This window comes from Neofelis nebulosa, chromosome 12, assembly GCF_028018385.1.
Source record: "Neofelis nebulosa isolate mNeoNeb1 chromosome 12, mNeoNeb1.pri, whole genome shotgun sequence".
Lineage (NCBI taxonomy): Eukaryota > Metazoa > Chordata > Mammalia > Carnivora > Felidae > Neofelis > Neofelis nebulosa.
In genome coordinates, this window is record NC_080793.1 from 70,211,365 (window position 1) to 70,236,668 (window position 25,304).

Below are 25,304 nucleotides of genomic sequence, written 5' to 3' on the forward strand. Positions count from 1 at the left end.
TCCTCTGTCTCCCTCCTCCAGCTTCTAGTCTCTTTCCAGTATACCATCGGCCTCCTACCTGCTCATACACTATTCAATATTAATTTCAGTACTTCCTTGTCTCTTTAATTTTTGTACCAAGAAAGAGTCCACGAATGATTTCCAGTAGCCACTAGGGTTTTAAAAGAATTCCAAGGTCACATCCCACCAGTAACGTGTTTTTATTACATGTCAAGAGAACCCCTAAGAGGGGCTCCTAGCCACAGTTTTGTGTAGGGGGAAGCGCATGTGTGCACACGTGTGTGTGCGATCAAGTACATTAAAACAAGCCCAGCAGCTGCCTGATAGAGATATATGAGTAACAAAGTTGATAAATCATGTCGCAATCAAAGCAACAACAAATTTCCAACCCAAACTCCTCTGTTGTGTTCAGCTGATGCCTGAATATGGAATCTTCCTAGCACACCTTTTCCCTGACGGCAAGGCCATTCATCTTTAATGCCCCAACCTGGAGAGGGGCTTTCTTCTGGAAACTGAAAACAGTCATTCATTACTGGTTTTATAGAAGGATTGCTATAAATAAACTCAGCATATGGTGCTGTGGACTTAATAAACCTGATGTAGTTAAGAATTCATTTTGGTCAGCTTCCCGTCTAGCACTGTCCAGTAAAAATACAGTGTGAGCCACATATGCAAGCTTAAATGTTCTAATAAACACATTTTAAAAGATAAAAAGAAACAGATGAAATTAACTTTTAACCCCGTATCTCAAAAATGTTATTTTGTTAAAGTATTAATATAAAAAGATGTTGTCTTCCGTTATTTTTGTGCTCGGTGTTTGAAACCCAGTGTGCACTTTGCACCCGTAGGTAGCACATCTCAGTTCAGAGCAGCCACATTCCAAGGGCCCAGTATCCACACGCGGCCAGCAGTTCCATACTGGACAGCTCGGGTCCAGCATCAGAAGTAAGAATAACCTCTGCGTGAATTGTAACACTCAAACTCACTTCTTAGGTTGTAGAAGAAATCAAGGAGTTGGGAGCCCATTTCCTGATGACTACAGTAGGATTTGCATCGTTAGCACTATTTCAAATCCCTCAAATATCTTAGATGCAGATGTAAGTATTCTCTGATTCATATGTAATAAGCAACAAAAGCTTTAGAAAGAAAGAAAGAAAGAAAGAAAGAAAGAAAGAAAGAAGGAAGGAAGGAAGGAAGGAAGGAAGGAAGGAAGGAAGGAAGGAAGGAAGGAAGAAAAGGAAGAAAAGGAAGAAAAGGAAGAAAAGGAAGAAAAAGAAAGAAAGGAAAAACCTTTTTCTGCACTGAGGAGTCTCTCACTGTGTCCAGGGAACGATTTAACAAGGGCTGCAAGCTAAATGCATCTAGGAGCCAGGCCAGTCACATAAATGAGCGGGAACCAGCATGTGGCAATGTAAGACAACAGCAAGTGCAGGCCATTGTGCCAAATCGGAGAGCGCACACTCTGTCTAAACATGCTCAAATTTAAAACCTGCGCAAATTCCATGCAGGTCAAACGGAACCCATCTGTGAACGAAATTTGGCCTGTGGGCTACCAGTTTGCAACACCTAATTCAATGGGGCCAAAAAAAGGGAGCATCATAAAGAAAAGGTTTGTTTTATTCTCTGAGTGGAGGAGTCTATCTCCCTGGTTACACTGCCAAAAACAATATTTTCTCCTCATGATGACAGAAGTTTCTCAAAGATAAACATGACTCTCACTTAGCGTTGTCTGTTAGAGGTTCAGTCTTGGGCATGTTCAAGAAACAGGAAAACTATCAGATACAAATTCTCCCCTAAGTAAGGCTTATTAGTGTGGAACGATATGACATGTATACACATATCCTTACTCGCTCTCCAGACGGTGTTGTGAGGCCACTGTAGCAACATGAGCCTGACTTGGTTGCTGCTATGAAATCAAGAACAGCTTGAATGCTGGAGTCCTGGCTACTGTTATTTTGTCCATCGTGACCAGCCAGGGAGCACTCACTCCATAGCTGTGCTATTCAAGGCAATGTGTCCTTTGCTTCCCTTTAATGCTTCTCTAACTAGAAGCACTCTTCTAAACATAAGAAATGTTTAACAAAAACAAAGAAAAAGTTTAAATCAGCTGTCTTAAAACAAAACGAAAAGAAATGCTTTTTGTTCTGAAAAAGACTGAGAATGTGTGATATATGTTACCAGAGTCATATCTGCATCTCAGAAGGATTATCAAGCAAGTAATCCAACACTCTCCTCCTAAGAACATAAATATGTAACAGAAGTACCCTCAGTAGGAGAAATTGATTCCCTTTTAAAACTCATAGTACCATTCCCTGAGTGTTCATGAGATCACTCATTTTTAAAAATTTTTTTAACGTTTATTCATTTTGGAGACACAGAGAGAGACAGAGCATGTGTGGGGGAGGAGCAGAGAGAGAGGGAGACACGGAATCCGATGCAGGTTCCAGGCTCTGAGCTGTCAGCACAGAGCCCGACTCAGGGCTCAAACTCATGGGCCGTGAGATCATGAGGATCTTGCAGAGGATGTTTTTAGCAGAGGATCTGTTACTCCAAACTGGTTAACTATTGTCCAATATTCTACCCATTATAGACCCAGTTGTGTTCCCCCAAATTCATATGTTGAAGCCCTCACCCTGTAATGTGGCTATATTTGGAGAAAAGGCCTTTAAAGGGGTAATTAAGATCAAATGAGGTCATAAGAATGAGGCCCTAGAGTCACCCAACTGACTGACGCTCAGTCAGTTGAGCATCAAACTCTTGATTTCGGCTCAGGTCATGATCCCAGGGTCATGGGATCGTGCCCCATGTCTGTCTCCGCACTGAGCGTGAAGACTGCTTAAGATTCTTTCTCCCTCTGCCCCTTCTCTGCTCGTGTTCTCTCTCTCCCTAAAAATAAAATTTTTAAGAAGATTAAAAAAAAAAAAAAGAATGAGGCCCTAATCCAATAGGAGCAGTGCCCTTACAAAAAGAAGCAGAGACTGCAGGGACGTGCACACACGTCCCCACGTTTCTGTGGGGACACAGAAAGAAGGTGGCCATCTGCAAGCCAAAGACATAGACCTCGGGAGAAACCAAACCGCTGACACCTTGATCTCGGACTCCCAGCCTCCAGAACTGTGAGAAAATGCACTTCTGTTGTTCAAGCCACCTAGTCTCTGGGATTTTCTTATGGCAGGCCTAATAAACTAATACACTGTCTGAATCCCTTTGTCAAGAGCAAGCACAGGAGAGAATCTGTGATTACGACAGATAACCAATAAGATTTTGATCATGAGAGATTGTCAAATAAGTAAAAAGTCTCAGGAAAGTGGGCTTCTCAGGACACTAGGTCTTGGAGGTTGAAACATATTACAGAAGCCCCTGGGCTCTGCTTTCCATCCTCAGGTGAGGATGTGGGCTTCTGGTTTCTGCATCTGGATTAAGAACTAGGAGAAACTGATGTTTGTAAATGCAATGAAAACAGAAGCACATAAATTGGGAACATAGGATAAAAGGAAGATAAAAGATAAAAGATTGGGAGTGAAGATAAAAGGGCAGTGGCAAAATAAGAATCAAGTTTCCCAGGCTTGGTAAGGACAGTACCTCATAGGAAGGAGCCCTATGCCTGACATCCAGGTGCGTCCCTCAACCGACCCACCCAACTGGGGGCTTTGGGGCCCAAGGGAAGCCATGCTGAGGTCCACTGCATCTGATCTTACCCAACATGATGGCCTTACTTCTAAGAAGAGTGATAATCCTTTGCTGATTAAATTGGGCATTTACTCTAAAACATCAAAGGCTTTTGGGTATGATCACCTTGTGAGATTTAACTGTGTTTGCATGTGTTTTAAATAACAAGGCTCACAATGGCTCAAAAGCAAAAGACAAATGTTTGGGGGAAAAAAACAAAAATACTAAGTTACACAACCTGTTATAATAGAAAAATGTGATATACATTGTCCTCTATAAACCCCTAATACCTTGGATTTGGGGGGCAATTTGTATCAAGAGGATCTGGTATTTTTGTTGAAGCAGTCTGGTAACCTGACTTTCACTGAAGGATTAGGTACTCGAGAAAAAGACCAAGCAGAGAGATCATAAGAGAGCATTCATTCAATGCATTTATTCAGCAAAATTTGTTAGCAGCTTGTTTTGTGTCTCTGTGCTGGCCATCCTGAGTTGAAAAACTCAGTTGAATGGAAAATAGAGAAAAACCAAACAGAAAAGAGAGACCATGAGCTTATAAGGTATGGGAGCAAGGACAGCAAGTCTTAGGAATAATAGAAGTAGCTTGACATTGAGGTACTTGGAAAGAAAGACCTTGCAGACTGTTTAATTGCACAAATTAACAGAGAGAGAGCAGACAGCTGGGCTTGCAGAACACAGAGGACAACATGAAATATTTAGGAAGAAAATTCAATGCATACAAAAAGAGGAAAATGGGCTGGGGCACACCTAACCCTCCAGGCTTGAAAACACCAGTTTGGGGGGGAAAAAAGGATTAGCACGCCCACTTAGTTTTTCACACAAGTTAATTAGAGACCTCTATAGTGAGTTCTGAAGGTTTCTTTCAGCTGCTTTGTAAATCTCTGTTGTGTTTTGAGCAACGCAATAATTTGCTTTCATATGAGATCTTCTCGTGACCCCAAAGAACACTGTGTTGTTTATTACAGAAATATATAAATCCAAGCCTGTCTCGCCAACTTGCGCACCTCGAGTATGATTATGCATGTAGGGATGAGCCATTGACTGGGTGGTATTGGGTGTGCGTGCGATGAAAATGTGAACTCTAAGTGAGGGCACATGCATAGCGTCATGTGGACAGAAATAATAATGTTTTGAATGGTGCTGACAAGCCATGAGTCACTGAATACACCCGGGAAGATAATAACTATCTGGAGGCAAAAAATCACTCGGGGGAAAAAACTGCTTCTGCCTTTGCCTTGCTGATTAGTTCACTAGAAAGGGAGGCACATTATCCCACCCAGGGGTCAGGCAGCTGTGCGTGCCTCATTCTACCTTCTGAGGAGGCAGCAAATGACCACAAGGCTGGTTGACATCAGGAACTGGTCAAGAAAACAAGTTCCAGGGCCTTTGGGACCAGCCCTCTGTTGGCTCCACTCCCCAAAGCTCAGGTCTGGCATGCACAGCCCAGCCCTGACAAAGTTATGGCTCTGGAGAAGGCCCTGAAGTCGAAATAGGGGGAAAGTCTCCAACTGACCTGCAGAAAAAAATAGAACAAACCAGGGGTACAATAGGAACCTGCTATCTCTGTCTTTTAGAACAAATTTGTTGTATTTGTAGAAAGACCAGAAGGATAACTATGTCAGCAACTCTCCCTAAATGAGTGTTTTGTTTGTTTGGTTGGTCTTTTTTCTTTTTTCTTTTTTTCTTTTGTTTTTTTGGACCTAATAAAAGATATATCATATTCCCATCGATAACAGTAGTACTAAAGTGAGCAGGGAAGACAAGTAGTGTGTGGAAGAACCTTTCCCTTGTGGCCCCTCCTCACCACTGAAACTCAGCTGTAAACCAAGAGCATTAAACTTTTCCTAAGGAAACTGTCCATCCAGGGGGGGGTCCAGCTCCAACCGTCACATACACATAATTCTAGGCATTTAAGAGAGGCCTGAGAAGGGGTTGAGAAACAGCTCGGCTGGGATGTGAGGAAATAGCTGGAGGGCCCCTGAGAGAAGGAAGGTCAGAGTCTGTAAGAAGCTCAGGAAAGAGGGGCGCCTGGGTGGCTCAGTTGGTTAAGCGTCTGGCTTCGGCTCAGGTCATGATCTCACACTCTGTGAGTTCGAGCCCCGCGTCGGGCTCTGTGCTGACAGCGCAGAGCCTGGAGCCTGCTTCAGATTCTGTGTCTCCCTCTCTCTCTGCCCCTCCCCTGCTCATGCTCTGCCTCTCTCTGTCTCAAAAATAAATAAAAACATTTAAAAAAAATTAAAAAAAATAAAAAAAAAGAAGCTCAGGAAAGAGAGAGGCTTTCTGAAGCTTGGAAAGAAGGAAATAAACTCAGTGCTACAACACATTAGGAAGCCAAGAGGTGGAGCCTGACTGGGCTAATGTAAGACATGGCCAGTTACTTGGCTAGGCCCTGAGACGAGACGGTGTACCACTTCAAGCAGCAGACTGCCTACCGAACAACCAATCTGTCTTTTGTCAAGAGCAGCTTCGTTACGATGTGTCTACTCAGTTTGAGAATTTCTACCAGTTAAAGTTGGTTGAAACTAAAAGTTTTTGCTCTATAAAAGACAAAGCCAAGATAACAAGAAGACACGGACAGGGAGAAAATATTTGCAAAAGACACGTCTGATGAAGGACTATTATCCAAACTATGCAAAGAACTCTTAAAACTCATCAATAAGAGGGGTACCTGGGTGGTTCAGTAAGTTAAGCCTCCAACTCTTGATTTCAGCTTAGGTCATGATCTCAACGTTCGTGAGTTCAAGCCCTGCGTTGTGCTCTGTGCTATCAGCTTGGGATGCTGTCTCTCCCTCTCTCTCTCTCTCTCCTTCCCCAGCTCACGTGCGTGTGTTCTCTCCCTCTTAAAATAAATAAATAAGCTTTAAAAAAAAAAAAAAAGCTCATCAGTAAGAAAACAAACAACCTGATTAAAAAATGGGTCAACAACCTTAACGGACACATCATCAAAGAAGACATACAGATGGCAAATAAACATATGAAAAGATGCCCAACACCACATGTCATTAGGGAACTGCAAAGTAAAACAACGAAATAGCACTGCACACCTATTACACTGGCCAAAATCCAGAGCACTGACAACACCACGTGCTGGTGAGGATGAGGATCAACAAGAACTCTCATTCATTGCTGATGGAAATGCAAATGGTAAGCCACTTTCGAGTGCTTGGCAGTTTCCTACAAAACTAAACACACTCTTAACGTATGACCTAGTAATCATGCTCTCTGATACTTACCAGAAGGAGCTGAAAACTTATTTCCCCACAAAAACGTTCACATGGATGTTTATAGTAGCTTTATTTACAACTGCCCAAACTTGGAAGCAACAAAGATGTGCTTCGGTAAGTGCTTTTATAAATAAACCATGGTATGGGAATGCAAGCTGGTGCAGCCACTCTGGAAAACAGTATGGAGGTTCCTCAAAAAACTAAAAATAGAACTACCCTATGACCCAGCAATTGCACTACTAGGCATTTATCCACAGGATACAGGTGTGCTGTTTCGAAGGGACACATGCACCCCCATGTTTATAGCAGCACTATCAACAATAGCCAAAGTATGGAAAGAGCCCAAATGTCTATTGATGGATGAATGGATAAAGAAGATGGGGTATATATATACAATGGAGTATTACTCGGCAATCAAAAATAATGAAATCTTGCCATTTGCAACCACGTGGATGGAACTGGGGGGGTAGTATGCTAAGTGAAATTAGTCAGTCAGAGAAAGACAAAAATCATATGACTTCCCTCATATGAAGACTTTAAGAGACAAAAGAGATGAACATAAGGGAAGGGAAACAAAAATAATATAAAAACAGGGAGGGGGACAAAACAGAAGAGACTCATAAATATGGAGAACAAACTGAGGGTTACTGGAGGGATTGTGGGAGGGGGGATGGGCTAAATGGGGAAGGGGCACTAAGGAATCTACTCCTGAAATCATTGTTGCACTATATGCTAACTAATTGGGATGTAAATTTTAAAAAATAAAAAATAAAATTAAAAAAATATATATGTATATATAATAAATAAATAAACAAACAAACCATGGTACATTCAGACAATGGAATATTATTCAGCATTAACAAGAATTGAACTATCACACCATAAAAAGACATGGAGGAAATTTAAATGCCTATTCCTAAGTAATCTAAGCCAGTCTGAAAAGGCTACATGCTGAATGATTCCAACTGTATGACATTCTGGAAAAGGCAAAACTATAGAGCTAATCAAAAGATCAGTATCTTCCAGGGGTTGAGGAGTGAGAGAGAGGAATGAATAGGTGGAGCACAGAGGATTTTTTAGGGCAGTGAAATTATTCCGTATGATACTATAATGATGGGCACATGTCATTATACATTTGTCCAAACCTATAGAATGTGCAATACTGAGAGTGAACCCTAAGGTTAATCATGGATTTGGGGTGATTATGGTCTGTCAATTAGTTTCCTCATTTGTAACAAAAGTACTACTCTGGTGGAGGATGCTGATAATGGGGAAGGCTGTGCATGTGCAGATACAGGGATATATGGGAAATCTCTGTGCATTCACCTCAGTTTTGCTGTGAACCTAAAAGTGCCCTAAAAATAAAGTCTTCTTTTTTTAAGTAATAATTGCCTAAATGAAATGTTGTTTCCTAGATTGTATCCTGGGACAGCAAAGAAACATTAATGAAAAAACTGGTGAAATCCAAATCAAATCTGGTGTTTAGTTAATAGTAATGTACCAATGTTTTCTTAGTTTTGATATACATATCATGATAATAAGATGTTAACAGTAGAAGCTGAGTAAAGGATAGTCAGGAACTCTCTGTACTATCTTTGGAACTTTACTATAAATCTAAAATTATTCCAAAATTACAAAGTTTATTTTTAAAAATTAATACATGGTACTTTTTTGCTAAATACCAAGGTTATCTGAAAAAATTCCAAATCCATTTATAACTTCCCAGTTCTTACCTTCCATATTTTAAAGGGTTCTGGAATATCTGTACTAGACAGACAAAATGAACCATTTATTATAAGAATCTTTAATAATCTTCTGGCAAATTTCTTACCTCTACTACTCCCACTAAAATTCTAGAATCCTGATGCACACTGCAAAAATGGCCACAGTTCTTCACTCCTCCCTGTTTCCACAGCTCTTGGCAGGTGACATAGCAGCTCCTATCATTAAAAATCTGTCTCTCAGAGCACCTGGATGGCTCAGTCGTTAAGCGTTCAACTTCGGCTCAGGTCGTGATCTCACAATCCATGAGTTCGAACCCTGCATTGCGCTCTGTGCTGACAGCTCAGACCCTGGAGCCTGCTTCAGATTCTGTGTCTCCCTGTCTATTTGCTCCTCCCCTACTCGCACTCTGTCTCTCTCTCTCTCAAAAATAAATAAACATAAAAAAAAAATCTGTCTCTCTACCCTATGAATCTACCCTATGAATCTGGGATCTTATGTCTTCCAGTGAATGTGATCTAAGGTAAGGGATGAGCAATTTCTGAGCATGGGTCTCAAAAATTCATGATATTTCCACTGTCACTTTCTGAAATCTGCTACCACCATGTGAACAAGCCCAAGCTCACCTACTTGGGTGACTGGGATGAGCCACATGGCTAGGCCCTCCCTCAACAGCCAATCTAGCTATTGGCCACAGACATGTGAGTGAACCCAGCCAAGACCAGAGAACCACCCAGCTGATCCTAATCCAAGATGCCACCCTGCAGATTCATGAGCAATAATACATGTTTGTTGTTTTAACCCACTAAGTTGTGTTTTGCAGCTACAGCTTACAAATACAACCTTACAGATGTTAGAATGGCTACCATTTTTTAATTTTTTTCAACATTTATTTATTTTAGAGAGGGGGGGAGGGGCAGAAAGAGAGGGAGACACAGACTCTGAAACAGACTTCAGGCTCTGAGCTGTCAGCACAGAGCCTGAAGTCAGGCTCAAACCCACAAACTGCTCATGACCTGAGCCAAAGTCGGACACTTAAACTGAGCCACCCAGGAGCCCCTAGAATGGCTACCATTTTTAAAAAGGGAAGGAAAGAAAAAAAGAAAAGAACAAGTGTTGACAAAGATGTGGAGAAATTTGTACCCCTGTGCAATATTGGTGGCATTGTGAAATGGTATGGCTGCTGTGGAAAACAATGTGGCAGTTCTTCAAAATATTAAAAATAGAGTTATCATATAGTCTAGCAATTCTACATCTGAGTATGCATCCAAAAGAACTTAAAGCAGGGTTTAGAAGAGATATTTGTACACATATGCTCATAGCAGCATTATTCACAGTAGCCAAAAGTTGGAAGCAACCCAAGTGTCCATCGACAGATGAATGGATACACAAAATAGGGTGTACATACAATGGAATATTATTCAGCCCTAAAAAGGAAGAAAATTTTGATACATGTTACAATATGTAACATGAGGACATTATATTGAGTGAAATAAGGCAATCACGAAAAGATAAATACTACATAATTCCACTTATATGAGTTATCTAGAGTAGTCAAGTCCATAGAGACAGAAAATGGAAGTGCGGCTGCCAGGGGCTGGAGGGACGGGCAAATGGGGAGTTGTTAAGAGGTATAGAGTTTCAGCTTAGCAAGGTGACAAGAGTTCTGGAAATTGGTTGCACAACAACATGAATGTCCTTAACACTACTGAATTGTATGCTTAATTGGTTAAAATGGTAAATTTTATGCTATGTATATGTTGCCATCACTTTTTTAAAAGTTTGCTTTCTGTAGGGTGCCAGTCAGTTAAGTGTCCGACTTTGGCTCAGGTCATGATCTCGCGGCTCATGGGTTCAAGCCCTGTGTCAGGCTCTGTGCTAACAGCTCAGAGCCTGGAGCCTGCTTCAGATTCTGTGTCTCCCTTTCTCTCTGCCCTCCCCCTCTTTTGCTCTGTCTCTCTCTCTCTCAAAAAATAAATAATAAGCATTAAAAAAAATTTTTTTTACATTTACTCTCCTTTCAATCTTCTCATTTCCTTCTCACCCATGCTTAACCTCATATCAAGACTTTGTCCTCAATTCCTCAGAAGAGATCTCTACTCTGATACCAACTTCTAGTTACATAGAACGAAATAGAATACATCTTATCATCCTCAACCATTTTATAGTCTAACTTAATGGCAAGAATTTAAAGTTATTCTAGAAACTCCCTCCCTCATTTATTTCACTACTACCAGGAAATGATGGTTCATTCTTTCCTACAAGCTTCTGGATTATGTCCTTTCCCCTTCTCTTTTGCACAACCACCTCTTTTAAACCTCATCGGTGATTATTGAATTCTAAAAGACTGATAAATGCTCCCTTTTCCGAAGCTCAAGTAAAATTATGCTCGTACAACCCAAGGACACTCTGGGTCCCCATTCAGTGCTTCATAGAGACACATTCTCAGAAACACAGTTCATTAAAAACAAAAAAACAAACAAAAAACAAACAACAACAACAAAAAAAAAAACAACTAAAATCTTGATGGTTTTTATCCAAAAGACTAAAGGTCCCAGGAATGAAGGAGAGTAAATTCTTACACATAGCAAAACATCTTTAATATCTGTTCTCCCCATTTCTGTCACATCCTCCCCATAAATGGCAGCTCTCAAATCCCAAACAAAAACTTCTCCTTTTTGAAGCTTTTCTAATATAAATCTCATAGCCTCTCCTGCTGCTTCTGCTCTCTCACTCAGATTTATAAAATAAATCTCCAGCAGGAGAAGGAAGGCAGAGGAAATTATCCAATTGCCAAGGCTCCAGTGTTCTTTTTGGGGCACCTGGAGCATTCCCTATAAAACCTAGCTGAAAGTTCTGGTTCTAAGAAAAGAGACACATATAGGGAAATAAATAGAAATATTTGTGACACAGTTCTCCTGAAATAGCTTTTAGATGAGATTTATATTTAAATCTGTATCCGTTCTACTTCCCAGAATGTGTGGCTCTTAATATGAAAGAATGCCCAAGTGGGTTTGATCAAAGCTGTTTTCAGTGGAGCAAGTCTGCCGTTTCTCATCCCCCACAGAGAAAATGAATAGCAGAGCATCTTCATTTATGGAAGCCACTCCAGCACTCACACCCCTGGATTCTCACCTTGTGATTGCCACAACACACAGCCATCCCTCTGGACACAAAGGGAGGTGAGAACCTCTTTTCCTGACACACCCGCGGGGCAAGAGTAAAGTTTTTCCAGCACCTTACCTGGTAGAGAAGAGACCAGCTGTCTCCCAGTGCTTTGCAAACAATATTGGCTAAAAAAATAATTTAATATGGGGCACCTGGGTGGCTCAGTCGGTTAAGCATCTGACTCTTGGTTTCGGCTCAGGTCATGATTTCACAGTTTCGTGAGTTTGAGCCCTGCATGGGGCTGTGTGCTGACAGTGCAGAGCCTGCTTGGGATTGTCCCTCTCTCTCTGCCCCTTCCCAGCTCACATTGCCTCCGTCTCTCTTTCTCTCTCTCAAAATAAATAAATAAGCTTTAAAAAAAAAAAAAAAAAGATTATTCATTCAGTTCAGTCCAGGATCTGAGGTATCTGTTTGAGCCACCCAGGCACCCCATGAACGAACAATCTTAAAGAGAAATGTACCATATACTGTTTACTTACATGTTCTGGGTCAAAAGAAAAAGGCTCTTATTGTTTCCCCTCCAGTATTTTTATCAGCTTTTGTTGCTGTTGCCTTTATAAGATGGTCCAAAGGGAAGTAATAGTCATTAAATACCTACTATGAGAGACAGCAGGTACAGAGGTTAAGGGCAAAGCCCTAGGGCTAGATCCCCTGACACCAAATCCTGGCTCAGGCTTCTGCCTCCTCTTCTGTAAATCAGGAATAATGACAGCCCTCCCTAATGTGGGTGCTGATATGTGCAAAGTTTCCAGTTCAGCATGTGGCACATAGCAAGTGCTCAAAAACACTCTTAGCTTTTATCACTATTAGCGCTCTTAAACATTACTGTTTCGACACACACAATCTAATTTAATCTTCACTACAGCTCTATAAACAGCTTGCCTAAGGGTCATACAATTAAAAAGAGTTAAAACTGGGATAGAAATCAAGGTTTCCTTCCAAAATTCATGTTTCTCTAATTATTCGTATGCTTGAAGAGCTTATTAAAAGGCAGTTTCCCGAATCTCATCTGACTACCGATTTCTCATCCCAGTCCACAAGGAATCCAGAAATCTGCATTTTAAACTACCACCCTGCTTCTAAATTCTAAACCTGATGCTGGTAGTCCAAGGATCATCTTTTTTACACATGGCCTCGCAGGATGGACATCAGGATTACTGAAAACAAGTGTGGAACAGGGTTTTGGAAACTAAGTACTAAGCAAATGTCTGTTATTATTATGAAAAGAAATTGTTCTTCTTCGAATGTTAGAGCCATCTCAAAATAAGAAGAAATCGTCTTAGAACACAATTGAGAACTAACAGCTATTGCTCTAAAATGACAAAGTAAGTGAAAGCTGGAATTGAATGATTCCACAAAGATTGAGAACTCAGTTTCAGGAGTCATAAACACATCTGATTCCCAGTTCTGATTCTTATTTCCCATGGGATTTGGGCAACCTTTTCACCTCTCTGAACCTTGGTTTGTTCATTTGTAAATAAAGTTACTTGCCTCAGAGGATTGTTGTAAATATTAAATGAAATAATGTATATAAAGGACTTAGGACCATGTCCAGAACAGAACATATACTCAGTAAGTTGCACCATCATTATTCCTGACAGTCAGTCACAGGAGTTGCACCAGAAAGCAAGGAGTACTTGACCCTACAGCTATATCCACTGGCATAAGAGTTTAAAAAAAGGGGGGGGGGGGCACCTGGGTGGCTCAGTCGGTTGAGCGTCCGACTTCAGCTCAGGTCATGATCTCGCAGTCCGTGAGTTCGAGCCCCACGTCAGGCTCTGTGCTGACCACTCAGAGCCTGGAGCCTGTTTCAGATTCTGTGTCTCCCTCTATCTCTGACCCTCCCCCATTCATGCTCTGTCTCTCTCTGTCTCAAAAATAAATAAACGTTAAAAAAAATTTTTTTTTAAAGAGTTTAAAAAAAAAAAGAGGAGCTGAATGGTATTTTAAAAATTTAATCCTATTTAGGAATTCTGAGTGCTCACTGTCTTCCCTGACATGTGTATAAATCTCAGCATGACCATATCTTTATAATACCTGCAGAAATATGAGTGCATGCACTAGAGATGCCGTTCCCAAAAAAGCTCTTTGTGGTCCCCAGAGTCTGAGGCAGAAATGGAAGCCAGTGCTTGCTCAGCAATTGCAGAGAAATGAGAAACCTTCTCAGAAAGGCTTTCCACTCACTCTGGATTTCCTCTCATTAAATAGCCCCTTCCCACTGCCACCATCACAAACCCATATATTCTGGAATGCCTCATAGACATAGGGAAAGAGCCGGTAGCCGACCCAGCTCCAGTGTCTCCTGTCTTGGGATACAGGGTAAGGACAGGAATAAAAGAACACTTAAACTAGAAAATTCATTGCACCTGTTTCACTAACAGTGCCCGTAAACAAAATCTGAGCCCAGGATTATGTTTGGGGCGTGTGTGTGTGTCTTTGGAAAACAGAAATGTGGAGGTTAAAAGTAATTCTCAGTTCTCAAAAAATATGAGTTGAAGCATATAGTTAAGCACTATATGGCATGTCATCAAAGTAATCTGACATGAAATAATTCTAAGAAAACACTTCACTGCAAAGGAACAGAAATGCACTACTTCTCCGCAAGAAGACAAAGAATTGCTCTGTGAGATCAGCCCATCTGTCAAGTGAGTGAATCGGGCTGCTCTTTGGGGACAAAGGCCACTGTTAGTCCTAACAGTCTAGAATTCTAAGATTTTATTTATTCATACGGATAGATGCACATATACATATACGTATACTATAAGTTTTCATTAGTTCCAAACATATGATAAAATGTTGCATTATTTAAAATTCACCATAGTTTTCCAACCTCAGCATCCAGCTCATTCATAAACACTGAGAAAGCTCCTACCAAATGGAAAAAGGAATTTTTTCAAAAGCGAAACCACCCCCAGCGAGCATCACAGCATTTTGATGCTGTGATGCTTTGATATTTTAACCTAATATTAGGTTAAAATCCCGCAAGTGCTGCCATCGTGAAACTTGAAATTCTTTATCCCGTTTTTAACTCAATTTAACATGCCGTGTGATGTATGTACTTATACTTTATATGTGGGTTTTGCTGTGGTTTTGTCCCTCTTCTAAAACCACACAAAAAACATCTAAAACTGTGTCAACGGAACAAAAAAGGGGAGGAGGGCTCCGGACGGGCTTTCCAAAAAGGCGCGCCAAGAGCGCTCTTCGGGAAATCTCGGGTTGTCATAGCTCCCTAAACAAGCCCGATCTCCTTCCTCCGCGCGCGCCTGCCGCAAACCCAACCCCACACCCGGTCTTCGTTCGCTTTACAAAAGCATTTTTTTAAACCTAAGAAAGGGGCTGGGTAGGCGGACGCTACTCTCTCCTTCTTCCCGGTCCCTAACGTCAGAAGAAGGCGGGGAAGGGAATCGCACAAGGGTCCCCATCGTGCATGCCGTCAGGGCCACTTCTCTTTTCGGCCCGCGGCAGCTGAGTATCACGGTGGAAAGTGTCCGTCGGGCGTCATCCCAGAGTAACCTGCATCGTGCGCCGGCAGAGCTGGTGCGTTGACCTGGACTCAGAAAGGGCAGGAAAATACAAGCTAACCCGTCGACTCAAGACGTTGTTTTGCCCTCAGGAACCTGAAACTGCACGGCACGATCCCAGTGATATCCAGGGGTCGGAGGTTTCCAAGCTCAGAGAATGTCGCCCTCCTTGGAGGGGTTTACAGTGAACCTGCCCAGTGCGGGAGCCTTGGGAACCAAGCTGTCAATTTCCCAGGTCGCTGCGCTTCCTGTCTGGTTAAAGGTTTGCACATCTCATCGGCCAAGAGACACTTTCAGTTTGCCTCCTAAGTTTCTACACTCTGGGCCCCACTGTAATGTCAAATCCACCACGCTACCACCACCTGGCTCCCTCTTGATGGAGTGAGTGTGGGAGCCGGAGGTAGACAATAATTTTAGTAACTACTCTAATTTTTTTAATGTTTATTTATTTTTTTAATTTTTTAAAGTTTATTCATTTTTCAGAAAAAGAGAGAGCGGTGGAGGGCCAGACAGAGAGAGAGGGAGAGAGAGCAGGCTCCAGGCTCTGAGCTGTCAGTACAGAGCCCCATGCAGCACTCGAACTCATGGAACTGGGAGATCATGACCTGAGCCCAAGTCCCACGCTTAACCGACTGAGCCACCCAGGCACCCCTAAATGTTTATTTATTTTTGAGAGAGAGAGAGGGAGAAAAAAAAAAAAAAGAATGAGTAGGGGAGGGGCAAAGAGAGAGGAGGACAGAGGATCAATCCCAAGCGGGCCCTATGCTGACAGCAGAGAGCCCCATAACCCTAAAATCATGACCTGAGCCAAAATAGGATGCTTAACCTACTAGGCCACCCAGGTGCCCCTCTAATTTTTTAATTAACTAACCCAGGATAAGCTCAAAATAATGTAAACCTTGGGGTGGGAGGGGGAGTTAATTCTCAAGGCAAATATTATTAGACTCTTTCTTCAATGATCTGCACCAAGGTTCTGACCTCTACAAGTGCCTCAGCATTTGCCCCCGAGGTTGTTTCTGGAAAAAAAGGGAAGAAGAAAGTCACACAACAAACAGAAGTTAGCTGTAGTCTCTCTTAGAAGATGAATAGCACAAAGATCTTTGTTTTATATTTTTACACATTTGCCCATGAAACACTATATACCACTCCACCATCCACCCACCCACCCCACCACCCACTTCTCAGTAAACAAAACATTTGAGCAAGGAAGAGTGAACAGTCATTTCTTAATGTGGAAAACAGGGAAACAGGTTTATTTATGTACGTGCTCAGAACATCCTTGGCCTGAGGGATGCCTAGTCTGAAATGTTTGATGAGAGATAACCAGATCTTTGGGCAGGCCTGAAGTGGATACAAATAAAATTTTAACTCGGTGTGTACATAGGCTTAGAAAGAGAACGTTAAAGAAAAAAAAATGTACTATTCCATTCTATATGAATTCACGACCTTTTTATTCCTGATTATGTTTTCTCAGTATGTTGAATACATTGGTGGGGGATATTTGCAAGATTACTTCATTAAGTGTTAGGTCTAGAAGGGACCCAAGAAGTCATCCATCCAGGCAGCCTTCTCATCTTTGCAATCAGGGAACAGAGCCCTGAAAGGTTGTCACTTGGAACTAAATTCTAAAGATATAAACAGCCCTTGAACCAAGTAAAGCCTGGAAGCCTACATTCAGGTCTAACCAGCAAGTAGCAGAACCGCCATGTAAAAGTTTCTAGGCAGCTGTCCTTCACAGAGACTGTTGCGGTCACCCAAGAGCCCCAAGTCTGGTGCATAAAGCAGTGCATCTGGGAATCCCTCCCTTTTCCTTTCTTCTCTCCCTCTTCTTGAATACTAGCCCTTCAGTTTTCTAATGAGGCACGTCTGGGGAGAGTGGTGAACTAAAGCAATAGGCTGCCTGCCCCTCGGGCAGCCCCATATGCACCAAATGTACAAATGTCCATTTCAGCTAAACCCTCCTCACTTGCAAGAGGTAGGAAGCTTTAGTTGAGTGTTAATAACATATGTGGCCCTGGTAACGAGAGGGAGAGTGACAAAGGGGAATAGAGCTCAAATCAAAGCAAAAGCCAGCTGCCCCTTCCCCTCTTTCTGTAGGCATAAGCCAGCACATGAGCGGCCCCATTTGGAGGCAGGCGAGGAAGTCAGGGAGAAAACACAAAAGGGGAGGCTTCTCTGATGGAGCTCTATTTTATATATACATATAAAGGTTAAAGAGATTCTTTTGAAATGGGAGCTTACAATTTGAACCTCTATCCGAATTAAGACATGGCATTATCTGTAGATATTACCTAATCCGCCATTGTATAATTAACATTCCTCTAAAAGAGGGGAGTTTTTTCTTTAAAGAATCAACTCTTAAAAAAAACAAAAAACTTTAAAAAAATTTTAGATGATTTTCATCTAACCTATCAGAAGAATTAGAACTCATCAAAAAAAATTTTTTTGTTTCAACACTTTTTGTCCTTCTCTCCTAAGATTTTTTTTGTTCAGAAATTTGGACTCCTGCTGCATAAGAAATCTTTGACTTTTGAGAAGCCAAACAAAATTCACCTGATTTGGAGCTGTGAGTGAAGTTTCTTCTCATATGAGGCCGAGGTTTCTCAGCCTACAGTCCCCTAGTTCCCACCCAGCACAGACTGCTTGAATCTCACAAATCCCTTGCCATCATCCTGCCCCTCTGCCCCTCTGCCCCTCTGCCCCTCTGCCCATCCTGCTCATCCCACCTTCCCTCTCCTTCCGGGCAACCCTGCCTCCTGGTCCTTGGTGTTTTCCTAACAAAGCCAGCTGTGCTAAGGCACAGCTTAAAAGTGTCTACTCCTGTAATTTGCACTACCCCAAACTCATTATTACACTTCATTTAGAAGTGTAATTCTTTCATTCACTTTTTTAAATCATTGAGGGTGGTAATTGGCCAAGTGGAAATTTCCCTGTACCTCACATCAGTTCTGTTAATTTATGCTTTGAAAAAATTAAGAATAATAAACTTTCATCTAAGCACCCCCAAATGTCGCATCCTATTACAAAGCAGAGAGATTGATCAATCATGTGAATCAAATGCAAAGATTACAAAAAGTGCAAAATTAATCATGTTCTATTTGGGAGGAAAACCTATCTCTTTTGAGCATAACAGTCATGAAATGGTACATTTCTGATTTAGTTAATAAGAGTCCAATTATATTTGAAATGTAGATTAATTCTCCTAAAAGCATTAATCAATTTGGCAAGGACACCTCAATAATCATGCAGTCTCTTTATTGCTTCCATAGTAAGACTGTGCCCCCATAATTGTAATCAGCTTATTGATACAAATACCTCTTCCCTTCAGTTAATTCAAATAGACCATTTCATAGGTACTTTCAGCTGATGGGATGGTAAATAATTTTTAGACTAAAAGTTGAAGTGGATTGATTAGAAGCAATTTTTTCTGTTTTGCACAATAAAAAGATGAACTACATGGTTCGCCAAGCCAATTTGCAGAGCAACCTCTCCTCCCTAATTTGCCAGGCTAATGTACTAGAAGCCGAGTCCTAGGAAGTACAGAAATCCATTTACCCAGCCATGACATTTAAGTAGCAAACACAAGTACTGGATTTTTCCATTACCCTTCATTTCAGCCCTGCTATGTTCCACCTGTGACCCTTATGTGATGAGGGCAATGCGCTTTCATACAATTTGGTAACTATAATAAAGGTCCACTTCAAAATGTTTGAGAGCACACTAAAAACATTTTTGAGAAAAGCATAATTAAGTCCATAACCAATCTCACTAATTCCTGATAATGTATTGGAAAACCAAATTATTTGATACATGCTCTAATAAATGCACATCATACCAGCGGAGGGGGAAAATAGCGTATTTCCTCTATCGAAATAACACTGTTTGTCACCAATAGTCCTAGTCTTGCATAGTGCTTTTACTTCACATAAGACTCTTTCAACAACAGAAAGCAAGCAAGTTCTCTAAAAACAGCCTGGGCTCCTTTGTTGCATATCTTACCAGAAAGAAATGAGAAACCATTTGCAAATAGAATCCACATGCAAATGCATATCAGAAGAGAAAACAAAAACTCTATACTTTTATTTTCTACAACTCTCCTAAGACATGTTAGTCTCAGCCCAAGTTTCTCCTAGTTAACTTATCATCAAACTGGTACAGAGAAGCTCCCAGGGATGTGTCTTTCTGGGGTATGGTCACTATACTTCCTGGTGCAGAGAATGTCATAAATGGCCCATAAATACTTGCTGAATGAAGGACCCTTGGATTTTGGGGATAGGAGAAGACCAAAGCAATATTTTTAAATGAAGCAAAGTAAATCAGTCTTATTCTTTTTTCCCCAAAGGAGTTAACTTTTGACCTTCAAAAAAGAAATAATTAAAGAGAATTTAGGCTCTTTACCTCCCATTGAAATTTCTCCAGTGATTCATTAACACCACACTTGAAGCCAAAACATTTGCTTCAGGGTTGAATTCAGAAGCTGATTCCACAAAAATTCAACCCCAAATGTAGCATCTTCCCTCTCAAACAAATCTGTACAATGCCACAAAAATAGAGGGCTGTCCTTGGAGAATATGTTATCTGAAAGCTAAATGCTTTACCCTTTTCTTTATTTTTGTTGCTTACTTAAATTGCTTTGGTAAAAGATTTATCTGCCAGAGTTCCTCCTGGTGTAAATTTAATAGCTTAGATATTAAAACCATCAAGTTCGAGGTTAGAGAAGAAAATGCCAACCTTGCTTCTTAATGACAGCAGCCCACCCAAAGGCGTTTAAATACCATCAGCAATATCCTTGATGCTTTAACAAGTGTATTTAAAAAGCAATTAGGTATGCCAATCTCAGGCTGAAAACAATTTTAAAATAACACAAGCATTAAGTCCCCACTTCTTGACAAAGTAATGATTTGCACTGACATGATTTAGGTACTGTGCATTGTTTCTGCAAAGTAATATTCATGAGGTGGGTGAGTGCATGCTTAGCAAGATTCATGTTACTATAGGTTCTGGTTTTTTTTCTCTCCCATTAAAAAACAAAACTGCGTATAATTGAATGTAACAATTTTGAGTAACTACCAAAAACTTTACCACTATAGGAAGTATTGATATTAGCTGCTAAAAGCTAAAACTTAATATTCATTGATCTTTGATTCTGGCTGTATTAAGATATAAGAAAGTGGTGGAGGGTAGACAGCAGGATGGGAAAAAGAGATGTAGATAAAGAACCTGTGGAGGAGTCTTCCTCTAGGAGGGTACGCTAAGTTGAGATTGCACCAAAGATGACAGATGGGCTCAAACACCACTAAATTCTCAGCAACCGTAACTGGGGAGGATAAGTGGCAGGTAAGGCCAGGACGTTGAACTAAGAGGACAGTGACAATGGCTACACCTGGACAGCAGAGCCTATGGAGAGTGTGGGGTTTAAGGCCCACCAACTGGTACTTCCCACCCTAGGGCTAGGGCACAGCCCATGGCAGATGAAAGACCTGCATTCGAGGGAGAACGTTTAGCAGGGAATAATACAAGAAATGTAATGGCAAATAAGAAGGCACAACTCAGGGTGAGGAGTTCCACAGCCAGGTCCTTTGGTCAAGCCAAAACCATGTGGCCATAAAGAGATCTCAAGACTTACACCTGTCTGGAACTAGTGAATCTGGACAATTATTAAAAGCTTGGGGTTCTACTTGTTTTCTCAGAACTGTCCTGGTAAGATGAATACAGCCCCTTTCTCAGATAGGATACTTGGACACTAACAAAACCTACTTCCTTCACAGTGTGGACACTGTTTCAGGCTCTGAGATCCACTTTAAAAATGCCCGGTTGTTTTTTCCTAAAAAGCTACACAGCTATCTTCATCAACACAAACAGAGGCAGCAGGGCAAATGTGTTAGGAACGCTGGCATCGGAGCCACACAATCTGGGTTCCAACTGATGCTTCTGCCAGGTACTAGCTGTGTGACTTTGGGCGCAGTAATTAACTTCTCTGAGTCTCATCTGTAAAATGATGCAGCAAGTAATTTGAAGATTAAGATAAACCATATCAAGTATTCAGCACAGTACTTGACACTGTAGACTGTTGAAGAATGATTACTGTTGTTATTATCAGACAGCAAAATCCTACACTGGACAAAGAGCTGGAATCTTGCATTTGGGCTTCAGAAGGTGTAATGCCCCAGTATGAAGCATGGCTGCTATTCAATCTCAACATCTTTTTTGGAATATAGCAAGGTACAAATAAATATTTGACTGAATGTTGAGTCTTCTGATTCTGAACATTTTTCATTTCCCTTTGGCCACTGCCTATGTCCCAACTATTTCTAGATTGCCTCTCCTTTGAAGCAGTTTGGTGTGTATTCTAGAGAAGTATTTTTTTTTAATACAAGTCCAAACCAAATTAGTAATAGTAAGTGAAATTATTATTAAGTAATTAGGAAACTAATCTCTTGGGAGAAAAAAATGTATCATGGACTCCAATGTCAAATATTTTCAAATGATTCATTTGGTCAACGTTCTTATGCAGATAACTGAGAAATCACTGCATACTGTAGAAGTGTAGACATTTAGGACTTAAAATATGTCTACTGTCCAATCAAATGAGACAATGCCTACCCTTGAGGAAAAAGTCACTCCACCTGAAACACTCATAACTACTTTAACCTGGGACACTCACATTAGTAAGTTATTAAATTCTTACCAGTTCTTGCCAGTTCTATCAAAATGGGTTTTTTTCCCCCTCCGAACAAGTTGCTATACAACTGGGGCCTTAAAAGAAAGGTAAATTTTGTATAGAAAAATAAAGACAAGGCGGGAAGGAAGATCAGAGCCATAGAGAAAAGGAACAGAAGACGAAGGAGAAGGTGAGGAAGGCTAGCTGGTCATTAGGTACCTCAACCAGGAAAGACAGCAAGCTATTCGCCACACACACATCCTTCCACAAGTAGCCATACCAGCTCCTGACCAATGCTGAATGACATCCAGGGGCTGCACATTGAAATAAAATAAGTTCCCGACATCCAGACACCAAGAAGGGGTTATTTCTTGAATGGTCCCTGAGAGTCCAGCTCTAGGGACAGTTCGGTGATGATTATCCAAAAAGCTGAATTTGTATTGTTCCCCTGGACACTGAATGTTTCACTCACCTAGACTCTGACCTTGGTTCTTGGCTTTGTCTGTGTCCAACCGCCAAAGGGTTAGAGTAAAAGTGCAAGGGAGTTTGCCACAGCTACTGAGAAGTAATTAGAGTAGTAGCAGGTGGGGCAGGTGAGAAAAGGGTCATTTGCAGGCTCTCCACATTGTGGCGTTCAGGGACAAAGCTTTGGTTATGCTTGTTCCGTTGCACATTATTTGAATAAGTTTAGGGGGGAAAAATGGTTGTGTTTCAACAACAGTGCTGTGGAAACGTACTGTACTCTTTCTCGGTGATGTTACATTCAGGTAGAGAGGACATCTATTTTTAAATGTTCAGTCACATAAATTAGCTTGAGCCCCAGACTTTAATTTTGAAGGAAAATTAGATTGGATCTAAATAATTGAAGACAAATGGAGAAAACATTTTAATAAAACTTCATAATTTGACTCACATTTCCTTGAGCCATTAGTGCTCACTCTCATTAGAAGCATGATTACCAAGTGGTTGGTGAGTATCAGCTAATAACCTGAACATTTGTGGGGCCTTTCTGCCTAGCTGAAAGCTGATTGTGTTTTATTAGAACTAGTTTCATCCATCTTCCCCAGCCTGAATTACCCATTCACCTTCCGTGTCATTTTTTACCTTTTTAAAAAAAATTTTTTTACAATGCATGCCAAAAAAAATAACAATACCATACATTTGTATGATGCATTTCACAGAGAACTTTCACAATTATTATTGAATCTATATTATGTAGCTTCAATTTTAAATTAAAATCTTTCACTGTGATTTAGAAGGTATTGGCTGAATTTACATAAATTCTCTTGATACAGTTCATAATGAATAATACTTTCTGATAAGGATGGCTTTTTTTTATAATGATGAATCTGGTTTTTTAAAATAAGCAAGCACCATAAGCAAGCCTTATCAACTCCGTTCACCATATGAATTTAAAAGACAATGACTCTTACAATCACATGGGAAAGAATGTTTAATATTAATGAGAAAGATGACTGAACCCGTCCAAGACAGTGAGACTGTCCAATATTTGCAATTCCACATATTTGTTAACAAATTTAGTTATTTGGGCGAATGAGTGAGCCTTGGGCAAGTCGCACATTAGTTCTTCTGGAAATTATTATTATTATTGCCTTGAAATTGTTAAGAGATATTTAGTTGATCCAACTTGGACCAAGAGGAGAAGGTTGAAAACTTTGCATCAAAACAGAAACTTTGCTAAAATGATTTGATGGGCAATGAACTTTATAGTCTGAAATGAGGAACAAAAGCACTTTAACCTGAGCTGACAGATTGAGAAAAACTTCCTCAATGAGAAGGTCCCAACAAGGGAAATCTACACGTGATATGGCTGCTGTGGCCACTGCTGGTGGCCACTGATGGTGCCACCACTGCCTAATGTGTTATTTCTGCAAACACTTAACGGCTATGCCAGAGACACCAATTCCTCTAAGTACGACTCCTCTATGTACAAATCCAAAATAATTTTCATTTCTTTGTTGTACCAACAAGCGGGTAGAATTTCTTAGATGAAATATAATCATTATCTTCATCATTTATTTTTTTATATTCTATATTTATTTCGTTTTTAAGTGGTAATATATTCACATGGTTTCAGAATCAAGCAATACATAAAAACAGACGGTGAAAAGTATCACACTCACCCCAGTTCCTACCACCACTCCAACAGGTAATTCCTTTTATTAATTTCTTTTCATCCCTTTAGAGTTTCTTTCTGCATCTGGAAGCAAACATGAATATGTATTTTTATTTCTTCCCCTTTTGTCCACAAAAGGTTGTGTATTATATAGTCTGCTCTACACTTTTTTTTTTACTTAACAATGCAGTTTATCCTAGAGATGTTTCCATATTGATTCTTCTCTTGTTTTTGCTTTTTAAACAGCTGTATGGTATTCTATTGTATAAATATGCCATAGTTGTTTGGGTTTTTTAACCATTTCCCTACTAATTTACATTTAGGCTGTTTCCAGTCTTTCGCTACTGCAAACAATGCTGAAATGAGTAACCTTGTGTGCTTGTTGCAATATTTATTCTAAGGCCATGCTTGTGAACACTTTAATCATCACTGCTATGTATGTATATACCATTTTTCGATAACAAATCAGCATGGCTCAGTAGACGCAGCTATGAAAACATAGTAAGGGCCAGAAAAAATATGCACCCTTATGCCATGACATACACCTTATGTATCACATGCTAAATGTAAACCACCACCTTCATTAAGGGCTAGAGCCCTCATATTCATTCTTTCCTTTTTTCAATAAATATTTATTAAGGGTCTGTGATAGGTCAGGGTCTGTCCTATGCATGGGAAAAACTGCAATGAATAAAGAAGGCAAAGTCCTAATTTTATGGTGCTTACACCCTAGTGGAAAGACACAGAAAATTAATAAATAAATATACCACAGCATCTCCTTCTCCCTTACAGAAACCATAGGAGATCAGGTACAGCCTAAAGTTTAGGATGCCATGGTAGGTAAATTGCCCTTAATGCCCATAATTTAGAAAGATATAAACAGTGGCCATTAAATCTCTTGCTTCCCCAGAGCTGTGACTCACACATTTCTAATTATTTGTGAACAAGTTTTATCTTGCCTGTTTACGTTCACACTCCCAATTGAGAAAACTCTGTAATGTAGAGATGCTGAGTCTTGAAAAAATTAATCTATACGAATCTAATGCAAGTCCACTCAAAACCCAACAAGATCTATAAAACAAACATTTTATAGATCTTGACCAAATGATTTGAAGTCCATATTGCCCTACCTGATGTAAAATACACTATAAAGCTACACTAATTAAAACAGTGTGCTACTAGAA